Source organism: Dendrobates tinctorius, unplaced genomic scaffold (assembly GCF_039654945.1).
Source record: "Dendrobates tinctorius isolate UK_male_01 unplaced genomic scaffold, ASM3965494v1 ptg000315l, whole genome shotgun sequence".
NCBI lineage: Eukaryota > Metazoa > Chordata > Amphibia > Anura > Dendrobatidae > Dendrobates > Dendrobates tinctorius.
Window position 1 is genome coordinate 3,549,960 of NW_027361982.1, and position 12,772 is coordinate 3,562,731.

The following is a 12,772-nucleotide window of genomic DNA, read 5'->3' on the forward strand; positions in this document are numbered from 1 at the left end:
GGTGAGGACACGGAAGTATTGCTTGTTAGCAGTCTGTCACGCATGGCTGAGTTTGTTACGCTGCCTTCCTAGTGACCCTCATGTTCGAAAACTTTTGGGTGACAGTCATTACTGGTAGGTGACACTTCTAGACCCACGCTACAAGGAGAACTTTCTCTCTCTTAGGCTAGATGTGCCCAAAGCACAAAAATGCAACACAGCGCGTTTTGCAGCGCCAAAAGGGCGCAGCACCAGCAAAATCAGACCAGTGCACGGTCAGCGCACGATCAGCGTATCCAACGCTAAATATAAGATACGCTGATCGCATGCAGCCTCATGCGATCAGAGGATGAACTGACAGGAGGGGGCGCAGCCGGGGGTGGGGCTTAGCGGCGGCCCTGCGCTGCGCCCAAGAACGCTAGTGTGAAACCAGCCTTATTCCTGAGGCAGACAGGGCTGGATTGGGCCAGACTTCTCGACACCACCAAATGATGACAGCGAAACATAACCTCCAATCTAGTGCCTTTTTGGGAGGTGTATTCCCATGCACCTCTTCACACCCACACATGGGTATACGCTTCCTGATTTTGGCTATTTGGTGTCCTCCTCCTCCTTCTCCTCATCCTCACCATCCACCTCCACTAGAACACCAGGGTGAACATATTCCGTCATGTTCCATCCACTCTAGTTTTTAGCAAGGGCGTTATGATGCCCATCACCAAATTTAAAAAAATGTCTGGGCCAGACTTCCCTACACCACCGAATGATAACAGTTAATCATAAACTCAACTCCTGTGTCTTTTTTTGGGAGCATGGGCATACACTTCCAGATTTTGGCTATTTGCTGTTGTCCTCCTACTTCTCCTCCTCCTCATCATCCTCCACCACCATATCACCAGGGTAACTGTGCTCCGTCATGCAACACCCACATAATTTTTTAAAAGGGTGTTTATGATGCCTGTAAACAACTTTTTTTAGCAGTATGTTCATGTATACCCCCCCAGGAGTAAATGTTTAAGATCATACACTTAGTGCATGGGCATTACAAGTTTAGGAGACCCGCTCCTTTATAATGGGAAAGCAAATTATCCTCTCTTTCTGACAACTTTATCTTCCAAAAGGTAGGTGAGAAAACAAGGTGATCTAATACCTTGGATCTAATCTTTATAAACAGGCAGGAAATGGTAGAGGAGGTAAGATTGGCTGGGACCCTAGGAGTTAGCGACCATGCAATTTTACAATTTTAGATAACTAGAGGAGAAAGACCTGTGAAGACTTTGGAAGGAACCAGTGGCTGGATATCCTTAAGGACAAAAATGTCCAGAAAGGATGAGAAATTTTGAAAAATTAGATTCTCAAAGCACAATCGTTAACAATTCTAAAAATAGAGAAGAATAGGAAGCATTTAAGGAAACCAGGATGGATGAACACAGAACTTAAACACATGCTAAAAAGGAACAAAGAAATTTTTATCAAATGGAAAGAGGGAGGCATATCTAAAGAAAATTATACTGCTGTCTGCAGAACCTGCAGGGCACGAATCAGATTACTAAAGCTGACCATGAACTAAGGCTTGAAAGAGACATCCACAAAATCCTTTTTTGTTTTTGACATGTTGAAACTAAAAGAAAAGTCAAAAATGCTATAGGATATTTACAGGATGAAAATTACGAAATGGTAAGAAAGGATGTTGAGAAGGCTGAACTTTTAAATTCCTATTTTGCATCTGTTTTCTCTCAGAAAGGAAATGTAACATCAACTGATCTTCATTGTCCTATTAAAGGAATAGAAGAATCCAGGCTATCTATAAACAGAAAGATAGTGAGGGTGTAGAAGGGAAGTGGCCCAAAATGTACATCTTTGTATAGAGATGTGTATAGTGCATGCTTTGAGCAAATATTTTTAGGAGGCCATCGTCCATGTCTCTTCAGACATCACCACTAGGATCACCAGGGTGATCGTGTTCTGTGATGCAACAGCCACGTTATTGTTTGCAAAGGGGTGTTTTTGGTCTCAGCAGAGTTCACCTATCATTTATTGTATCTCCCTCCTCCCAAATAAATATAAATTAAAAAAAATATATAGGTTTGTACAGGAAGAGCAAATAGATTGTCATAGTATGGCACTGCGCCCTGCCAACTCTAGAGTTTGTTTTTTTTTAAATTACCAGCATTAAATAAAAAATTTTTAAATGCAGATGAAGTTGATAGAAAACCACAATCTGTGTCCTACTAGCATTCCTCTGTACACATGTCAGTATTTAGATCACTATTGGCATGATCTGTTTCCCTTCAGCATTTCTCTGTATTCAGATCACAGATACCACAACATGCTTCAGCCGTGGGGCAATAAGTATTGCCTACAATTGAACAGTTCTAGATTACATTTTTACAGTGTGAAACATTAATTAGGCATAAAAAATGTATTTGTAATAGAACAGTCGGTGGACACTTTGTAATTCCCCTCCCCCCAGGTCTTGAGATCCATTTGTAGGAATCCAAATATTAAAACTACAAAACAACTAAGATTATCTTTTAAGTAGAAACAGATTTTTGAAGAAATTTAAACAAGTTATTCAACATTTATTTAGCTTCCCTTGACAGAACAGTAGAACCATAATCATGCTGTATCAGAATACTAGAGTAAGGAGAAAATGGAAATCCTTGATGCAATAACGCAACTGCCACACAACGAAGGTGAACTGTACTACAACGCTGGGAACAGGATTAATTGTCCAATGTCTGATGCCAGGCTCCATCAAACATCAACTGCCTGCTGGTGATCATCAGCACTAAACAAAAATCAAGAAGAAAAATTAAGGTTTTTTCTAAAAGAGTCTCTAGGCCCAAATGTGAATTGTGATTCTCTCTTATTACAGTCTCCAATTTGTGTTAGTGTCATCAGAGCTTAATATTAAATGCTTGTGGTTGGATGACAGCTGATGACCCTGAGGATTTAAAGAGTGCTTTTAAGATAGTATCAGGATCAACTTCAGCTGGAGGATTTTAAGCAACACTGGAGGAGGAGTTTGTGTTTCTTCTAGATTCACCTTCCTTCTTTGATGGAGTGTCAATTAGTCTTAGAAGTATGGGCTGGTCTGAAGTTATCACACTACCATTCAAAGGAAGATTGCATTTCATTGGTTGTCCATCTAGGTATCTGTTGTATTTTTTGTAGGCACCAACTGCATCTTCCTTTCTTACAAACACAACCTCTGCAACTCCGGAACTCAACAAGCAGGTGCAATTCAAGGCATCGGATATAACGAAACGCTCCATGATATCTTCCTCTGTGACTTGGATGCAAATTATTAATGGTCATTTTTGTGCCTTATAAAGGGCTAAAGTCAGACCCTTTTGGAGTGGGCCCAACTGATGAACTGACCTCCTTTGTGACAAGTGTCCATGACACGTTGGTTAGAGCCTTTCTGTGCAACAAACGTGGCAAAGTCTCGTGCTGAGTAGACATGGGAGCTGTGTATGCATTATTCTGTACCACTTTAGTAAGAGGTCAAGTTTGCCCAAGAGAAAATGAATTTCTACACATTCCCAGCCTTTTTTGCAGTGTTGGCAGCTGTGATCTTCATCTTCTTGGTGGGGATGTGGGAAAGTTCCAACTCATCATCAATACCATCATCGTCCATATATTGTAAAGAGGAAATCTGTTGTTTCCCAGGTTCGTGGTTAACTAGGTTTATTGGCATTTCTTTAACATGTTTGTTACGGCTGTGAAATTTGGATGGTCTTGGTAATATGTATGGGTGAAGATGGAGAACCTTGTGCCACAGGTGAGTTGATAGTTATGGCCGGTGCTCTGCTCTTTAAGCATCTCATGAGCATCTTGCACTTTACCCTTTATACGGACACATGCGTCTTTGGCAACCAATTTCTCATGGGCATCTTTTATGCCAAGCTTCAGATGCGCATCTGTTACACCTATCTTCTGATGGGCAACAAACGCATTCTGGTAATTGGTGGTGTGTAAATGACTAATCCTTGTAGGCTGGATCCTGGACCACATACTTCCCATAGCCCCCCTGTTATTAATCCTGTACATTCCTATTCCTGCTGTCACTATGCCGCTTTTCCTGATCACTTCATCCGACTCATCCGCCATATTTCTGCTAAAAACCTAAACCTTCCCAGCAGCAACTGTGCAGGAAACCATGTTATTGTTTTCATGGGTGCTTATGATGCCAGTAAAAAAAAAGTTCACACAGTATGTTGATGTGTACCCCCAGGGGGAAATGTTTGTCAGTTGTAAAATGTTAAAATGACATTTCCCAGTGAGTGCATTTGGCTTGGTTGAAAGCAATGTTAATGTTGAAAAACGCATCAAAAATGCTATGCGTGAACATAGCCAAAGTGGTGAAGGAACATTTTTGTTTTGAGTTATTTATTTGGCCTTAGATATAAATCATTACCCTCCAATTCATTCATTTTGTTTGCTAGACTTCATACATTTGTCAGAAGACATTTAATATTATTAGCACATTTATTACTCCTACTCAGCTACCTGCTTGCTTTGCATATCCCAGCACCCCTAAATCCTCATTTACCCCTACTGCCACCCTGTCTACTCTATCTATCCATTTATTAGCACCACTATGCTCCGTCACCCCAGATCCTAGTTTATAAGCTGACCATTTTTTCCGCAATCACAGCTGCACTCTCCCCATTGAGGTGCAACCCATTCCTATCATAGAGCCTGTAGCTGACAGAGAAATTAGCTCAGTTCTCCAGGAACCCAAACCCTTCCTTCCTGCCCCAATTTCTAAGCCACTTATTTATCTCCCTAAGCTTCCGCTGTCTATCCAGTGACGCTAGTGGCACTGGCAGTATTTCTGAAAACACCACCTTTGAGCTTCTGGGTTCAGCTTCTTTCCTAGTTCCCTGTAATCATTCTTAAGGACCTTCCACCTCAATCTAACTTTGTCATTGGTACTGATGTAGTCATCTACCAATGATACAGGCAATTTTTGAGAAACATGGGGTTCACTGTAAACCCCCAAAAATGCACCATAGAAGAGGTACTTAGGCTATGTCATCATGAGGGGCGAAATCAAGCCACAAACAAACAAGATTGAGGAGATTCAGAAGGGGCCACCAACCACTTTCCAAGAAGCAAGTGAGGGCAATTCTTGGAATTGTGGATTATTACTGGTGGTTTATCCCAAGTTTTGCCATAATTGCGGCATCGTTGACGGCTGTCATTAAAGCCACAAAATCAACAATGATTAAATGGTTTGCCGAGTCTGTGATGGCTTTCCAGGAGCTGAAGCAGGCTCTGTGTAAACATCCGGTTCTGGTTGCGCCAGGCTTCAAAGAATTTGTGGTCCAGACAGATGTGCCAGAAGTTGGCTTGGGAGCCATGCTAGCTCAAGAAATAAATGGGGAAGAATATCTCATCCAGTATCTGACCTGGAAGCTCTCTTCATGCTAGAGAAACTATGCCATCGTTGAGGAGTGCTTAGCCATAAAATGGGCCATAGATACACTGAAGTATTACCTGCCAGGCTGGAGTTTTAACCCCTTAACCCCCAAGGGTGGTTTGCATGTTAATGACCAGGCCAATTTTTACAATTCTGACCACTGTCTCTTTATGAGGTAATAACTCTGGAACGCTTCCATGGATCCTGGTGATTCTGACATTGTTTTCTTGTGAAATACTGTACTTCATGATAGTGGAAAAATTTGCGTTTGTGAAAAAAAGGGAAATTTGGTAAAAATTTTGCAATTTTCCAACTTTGAATTTTGATGTCCTTAAATCAGAGATATGCCACATAAAATACTTAATAAGTAACATTTCCAACATGTCTACTTTACATCAGCACAATTTTAAACCAATTTTTTTTTTTTTTGCTAGGAAGCTATAAGGGTTAAAAGTTAAACAGCAATTTCTCATTTTTTATTATTATTATACATTTATATAGCGCCATTTATTCCATGGCGCTTTACACGTGAAAAGAGGAAATATAGACAAGTACAATAAACACATGTAAGACAAGGGACACACAAGTACAGAAGGAGAGAAGACCCTGCCCGTGAGGGCTCACAATCTACAGGTATGGGTGAGGATACACTAGGAGAGGGTAGAGCTGGTGGTTCAGTAGACTGAGGATCATTGCAGGCTGTAGGCTTGTCGGAACAGGTGTGTCTTAAGGTTCTTCTTGAAGGTTTCCGTTGTTGGTGAGAGTCTGATGTGTGGCGGCAGAGAGTTCCAGAATGTGGGGGAAGCACGGGATAAGTCTTATATGCGGTTGTGGGAAGAAGAGATAAGGGGGGAGTAGAGAAGGAGATCTTGAGAGGATCGAAGGTTGCGTGCGGGTAGGTACCAGAAGACCATGTCACAGATGTATGGAGGAGACAGGTTGTGGATGGCTTTGTATGTCATGGTTAGGGTTTTGAACTGGAGCCTCTGGGCAATAGGAAGCCAGTGAAGGGCCTGGCATAGGGGGGAGGCTAGGGAATAGCGGGGAGACAGGTTGATTAGTCAGGCAGCAGAGTGTAGGATGGACTGGAGTGGTGCCAGTGCTAGAGGGGAGGCCAGAGAGTAGGAGGTTGCAGTAGTTGAGGCAGGAGATAAGGGCGTGCACTAGTGTTTTTGTGGTTTCATGGTTGAGGAATGCACGGATCCGGGAAATATTTTTGAGTTTAAGGCGGCAGGAGGAGGCAAGGGCTTGGATATGTGGTTTGAAAGAGAGGGCAGAGTCAAGGATCACCCCAAGGCACCGAGCATGCGGGACTGGGGAATGCGAGCAGCCATTGACATTGATGGATAGGTCTGGTTGAGGGGTAGAGTGAGATGGGGGAAAGATGATGAATTCTGTTTTGTCCATGTTCAGTTTGAGAAAGCGAGCAGAAAAGAAGGCTTAGATAGCAGATAGACATTGTGGGATTTTGGTCAGTAAGGAGGGGAGGTCAGGTCAGGTCCAGATAGGTAGATCTGCGTGTCATCAGCGTAGAGGTGATACTGCAAACCGTGGAATTCTATGAGCTGTCCCAGGCCGAAGGTGTAGATGGAGAAGAGTAGGGGTCCTAGAACTGAGCCTTGAGGAACTACGACAGACAGGGGGCGAGGAGGTGGTGTGTGAGAGGTAGACACTAAATGTTCGGTCTGCTAGGTATGATGAGATCCTGGATAGGGCCAAGTCTGTGATGCCAAGAGATGAGAGAATCTGTAGCAGGAGGGAATGGTAAATGGTGTCGAAGGTAGAAGACAGGTCCAGGAGAAGGACAGAGTAGTGTCACTTGCTCTTGGCGGTTAGTAGGTCGTTAGTGACTTTAGTTAGGGCAGTTTCAGTTGAGTGATGCAGTCGGAAGCCAGATTGTAACCGGTCAAAGAGGGAACAGGAGGAGAGGTGGGAGGACAGGCATAGGGGAGAAGAGATATCGGGCGATAGTTAAACACAGAGGATGGGTCGAGGGAGGGCTTTTTGAGGGTGGGTGTGATTGAGGCATGTTTGAAGGATGAGGGAAAGACATCATTTTTAAGTGAAAGGTTGAAGAGGTGTGTTAGAGTTGGGATAAAGAGATGAAGACTCTGGCAAAGTTAGGGATGAGATGGGACGAGAGCGGGTCAAGCGCGCAAGTGGTGAGGTGTGATCTTGACAGGAGGATGGAGATCTGATCTTCTGTCATGATGGAGAAGTGATTTTGGAAGAACAGGGCAGAGTGGCTAAAAAGGACGTTGGGGGCTGCGGGCCAAAGCTTTCTCTGTTCGTAACGATCTTTTGCTTAAAGGAGGCAAAGTCTTCAGCAGAAATGAGAGGAGAGAGAGGAGGTGCTGTGGGACGGAGTAGAGAATTGAAAGTGTTGAAGAGTTGTTTAGGGTTGCGAGACAGGGAGGATATGAGAGATGTGAAGTAAGTTTGTTTTGCGGCAGAGAGCGTGAACTTGAAGCTGGCAAGGTACTGCTTGTAAGCGTTGAAGTGTGCTTGGTAGAATGGGTTCTCTTCCATCTCTGCTCAGCGGCCCTGGAAACCCATCTGAGTTCTTTGGTCAGGCTGGTCAGCCAGGGCTGCCTGTTGATTGTAAGAGTTTTGCTCTGCGTGAGGGGGGCTGCCGAATCAAGTGTTGCTGTTATTGTGGTGTTATAAAAAGTGGCAACAGCATGTGTCATGAAGGGAAGCTATGTCTGTAAGAGGGAGGAGGGACTCAAGAGAGTGATTGTAAATTGAGGTGTTTGAGATTCCTGCGAGGGTGAGTGAGCTTGTGGAGTGGGGGTTGCGCAGTAGGAGAGGAGAAGGAAGAGAATGTCAGTAGGCTGTTGTCAGACAAGGGGAGGGGTGAGTTAGTGAGAAAAGTGAGGGAACAGAGACGGGTGAAGATAAGGTCCAGCGTGTGACCATCTTTGTGAGTGGCCATAGAGAACCAATGAGTGAGGCCGAGGGAAGCAGTGAGCGATAGTTTAGAGGCAGCCAGGGTGGAAGTGTCAAGGGAGTTGTTGAAATCGCCCAAGAGGATGGTGGGGATGTCAGCAGAGAGGAAATTGAGTAGCCAGGTGGTGAAGTGGTTGAGAATGGTGGAGATGGCTAGTTTTGGGGGGCAGTAGATGACAGCCAGTTGGAGGTTGGAGGGGGAATAGATGCGGACAGAGTGCACCTCGAACGAGGGAAGAGTAGCGGAGGGTGGAAGTTGAATTGGGGTAAAGGAGCCGGTATCAGACAGAAGTAAGCCAACTCCTCCACCATGTTTGTTGCTGGGGCGAGGGGTGTGAGAGTGATGGAATCTGACATAGGAAAGCGCAGCTGGAGAGGCTGTGTCAGAGGGAGTGAGCCAGGTTTCAGTGATGGCAAGGAAGGAGAGTTTGTTGGTAATAAAGAGGTCATGGATAAGCGACAGCTTGTTACAGACAGAGCGTGCGTTCAATAGAGCTCCGGGTAGGGGGACAGGGGGCTGGATGAATAGGTATGAAGTTGTCATGGTTGCAAAAATGTGTAGAGGATCATGGCAGGATGTTAGAAATGAGTGTGGAGATGTGTTGAGGAGGTCCAGGATTTGGGGATAAGTCGCCAGCAATGAGGAGTAGCAGACAGAGTGTTAGAAGGTGGGACCAGGATAGGACATAATGTGTGTCTGGAGAAAAAGGATTGTGTGTGGAGGATCAGTTCAGAGGAAGAGGTGAGATGGCTGGGGAGGATGGAGGGGGAAATGACTAGTTCCTTACTAGGTGGAGGGATTACAGGAGTTAGGGAAAAATAGAGTAGATAGTAAATAGAAGCCGAAACATTGTAGTGGTGTTATAGTCCATTACCTTACAGTCAAATTCCAGTAGAATTCTAGTCTAATTCAGAGTAGTGTAATTAGAAATCTGTAATTTGAAGTCACTTTTAGGGGTCTATATGATAGAAAATACCCAAAAGTGACACCAGTCTAAAAACTGCACCCTTCAAGGTGCTCAAAACCACATTCAAGAAGTTTATTAACCCTTCAGGTGCTTCATAGGAATGTTTGGAATGTTTAAAAAAAATGAACATTTAACTTTTTTTCACAAAAAATTTACTTCAGATCCAAATTTTTTTATTATACCAAGTGTAACAGGAGAAAATGGACACCAAAAGCTATTGTGCAATTTGTCCTGAGTACGCTGATACCCCATATGTGGCAGAAAACCACTGTTTGTTCGTATGGCAGAGCACGAAAGGGAAGGAGTGTTGTTTGACTTTTCAATGCAAAATTGGCTGGAATTGAGATCGGATGCCATGTCGCGTTTGGAGAGCCCCTGAAGTGCCTAAACAGTGAAACCCCCCAAAAGTGACCACATTTTGGAAACTAGACCCCCCCCAAGGAACTTATCTAGATGTGTGGTGAGCACTTCGAACCCCAGGTGTTTCACTAAAGTTTATAATGCCCGGCCGCGAAAATAAAAAATCATATTTTTTTCCCACAAAAATGATCTTTTAGTCCCCAATTTTAATTTTCCCAAGTGTAACAGGAGAAACTAGACCCCAAAAGTTGTTGTCCAATTTGTCCTGAATATGCTGATGCCGCATATGTGGGAGAAAACTGTTTGTTTCTAATAGATGCGCCTTTTCTGGGCAGCTGTGGGCTGGCTTTAGCAAGGCTGGTTGTCAAAAATAGAGGGAACCCCACACCGTTTTTTTAAAATTCTTTATTTAAATAGTTTTAAAAAAAAGCGTGGGTACCCCTCTATTCCTGATAACCAACCTTGCTGAAGTTGACAGATGAGGATTGCAGCCCCCAGCTGTAAGTTTTGCCTGGATTGTTATAGAAAATACAGGGGAACCCACGCGGTTTTTTTTTCATTTATTTATAGAGCAGGCGGCGGCTGATGAATACCCCCATCAGCCGCTCCTACCGGAAATATCAGGATGTGTGAAAGAGGTGTTATAGCTGGTTTTTATGTTTGGCAGCTGTCACAAGCTAAAAGATGCTTTTTATTGCAAAAAATATTTTTTACATCATCACATTTTGAGAGCTATAATTTTTACATATTTTGGCCCACAGAGTCATGTGGGATCTTGTTTTTTGCAGGACGAGCTGACGTTTTTATTGGTACAATTTTTGGGCACATGACATTTTTTAATCACTTTCTATTCTGATTTTTGGGAGACAGAATGAACAAAAACCAGCAATTCATGAATTTCTTTTGGGGGGGCATTTATACCGTTCCGTGTGGGGTAAAATTGATAAGGCAGTTTTATTCTTCGGGTTAGTATGATTACAGCGATACCTCATATATATCTATTTTTAATGTTTAGGCCCTTTTATATAATAAAAACTATATTATAGAAAAATAACTGTTTTTGCATCACTTTATTCTAAGAGCTATAACTTTTTAATTTTTCCGCTGATGAAACTGTATGGCAGCTCATTTTTTGCGGGACAAGATTACATTTCCAACGGTACCATGTTTATTTGTATCCGTCTTTTTGATCGCGTGTTATTTCTCTTTTTGCTCAGCGCTATGATGATAAAGCATTGTTTTTTGCCTTGTTTTTTTGTTTTTTATGGTGTTCACTAAAGGGATTAACTAGTGGGACAATTTTATAGGTCGGGTGGTTGCGGAAGCAGCGATACCAAATATGTGTAATTTTATTGTTTAGATTTTTTTTCCATTCCAATATTTATTTAGAGATATAATATATATTGATTTTTTTATTATTTTTTTATTTTTTTTTTTAAATATTTTTACAATTATTTAAGTTTTGTTTTTACTTTTTCATAACTTTTTTACTTTATCCCACTATGGGACAAACATATTTTGCAGGCTGATCACTTCTATAGTATGCAGATGAAGCAGCATCTGCATACCATAGAAGCTGTCAGCGCTGCACTGACACTGCGCATGATCAGCAAGTTTCCTAGCTCTGGTGAGCCGGATGTCGTCATGAAGACATCCGCTCACCATGGCAACGATTGGGACCCCGCATCACGCTGCGGGGTCTCTGATCCAAAGGCAGAGGGGCTGTCTGCCCCTGTGCTGACTTCCGGAATGCTGCGATCTTGTTAGATCACAGAACTTTGGGGCTTAAAGTGACCTGTGAGAATCAGCTGACACCCGGCCGCGCACCCCCCCGTGTGTGTGACCGATCGCAATGACGTAATATTCCGTCCATGGTCAAATTGGCCCAAGGCACATGGATGGAATATTACGTCAGATGTCAAAAAGGGGTTAATACTGTGTCTCTGCTATTGTATATTAAATCCCAGGTCACAATATTGTGAACAGTAAAATTTTACCTATTGGTCGTTTTAAAGGATGAATAGACAAGACAGCCACTCTACAGTTATCACCCATACAGAGAGTGAAAATGCACAGATGTCAGTTTTTGCTCACATATGCAAAAAATGGTACAAGTGTCCTCAATGTTTTGAATCCGAGGGTCTTCAGTGTTTGGCATCTGAATGCCCTCTGTGTTTTGGATCCGAGGGTCCTCAGTGCTTTCGATCCCATGGTCCTCAGTGTTTTAGATCTGTGTCATCATAGTTTCAATAATGATTTTAACATATATAAATAAATAATAAATTACTTAATAAATGAGTTAATAAATAAATTAATTCCAAAGCTACTCCTTTCCTTGGCAATATTAATCACAGACTATACACTGATGCCATCTGTTTACTGTCTGTGTTTTTCCTGGGCTCATAGACTTGTATTGCTACTTTTCATCCATGATGCCAGTAAAAACGGGCATGTGAACAGCCCCATAGGCTATAATGGGTACGTGTTCAAATAGATGTCTGAATGAGCCCAACTCAGTAAATTCATGCATTCATTCATGCGGTTTGCTTGAAAAAAAATAAAAAAAAAATAAAAAAGGAATTTATCAAAATCCCACAAAATTCCTTTTTATGTATTGATCCTTCTAAGAGTCAGTTAAATGAGACGGATGTTCTGTAGCAATGTACGAGTAAGCTGGACATCATCTCTAGACTTCATCAGCGTGTCCTCACATATATCTGTGATGTTGAATAATCAGAAGGTCGTAGTGATTGAACTTTCCCCATAAAGCTAAGTCCATAGCATCTCTTATCGTCACCTTGAAATAAAATGACAAAAAAAGTGTTATTTATGAAGATCTTATAATGCAGTGGCTTAAGACCAATAATATATTTATTACTACGCACAGAGGAGATCTTTCTACACGTTAGTGATATGGTCATTGAATATGTTCTACTGTACAAAGTAAAGATTATTCAAGAGCTGCAATCAGCTTGTTGAGGGTCCTCTGCCCGGACCCTTAAGATGCATTTATCGTGAACGGTTCCTGGCAATGCTCGCTTCCTGATAATTGTGCAGTCTAAACACACTGCCGATCATCCAACAA

The 12,772-nt window shown here is 42.5% G+C and overlaps 1 protein-coding gene across 3 annotated transcripts in view; it reads right to left on the reverse strand.

The window, feature by feature from the left end:
* Positions 1-5,864: 5,864 nt before the first annotated feature.
* The window catches only part of LOC141073822 (major histocompatibility complex class I-related gene protein-like), a 102,804-nt gene continuing 95,896 nt past the window's right edge, over positions 5,865-12,772 (reverse strand). For all 3 annotated transcript variants that reach the window (XM_073561280.1, XM_073561277.1, XM_073561281.1), the window contains one exon: positions 5,865-12,484. The gene's annotated coding sequence lies outside the window, so the exon portion shown is untranslated. The remainder of the gene's footprint in view (positions 12,485-12,772) is intronic.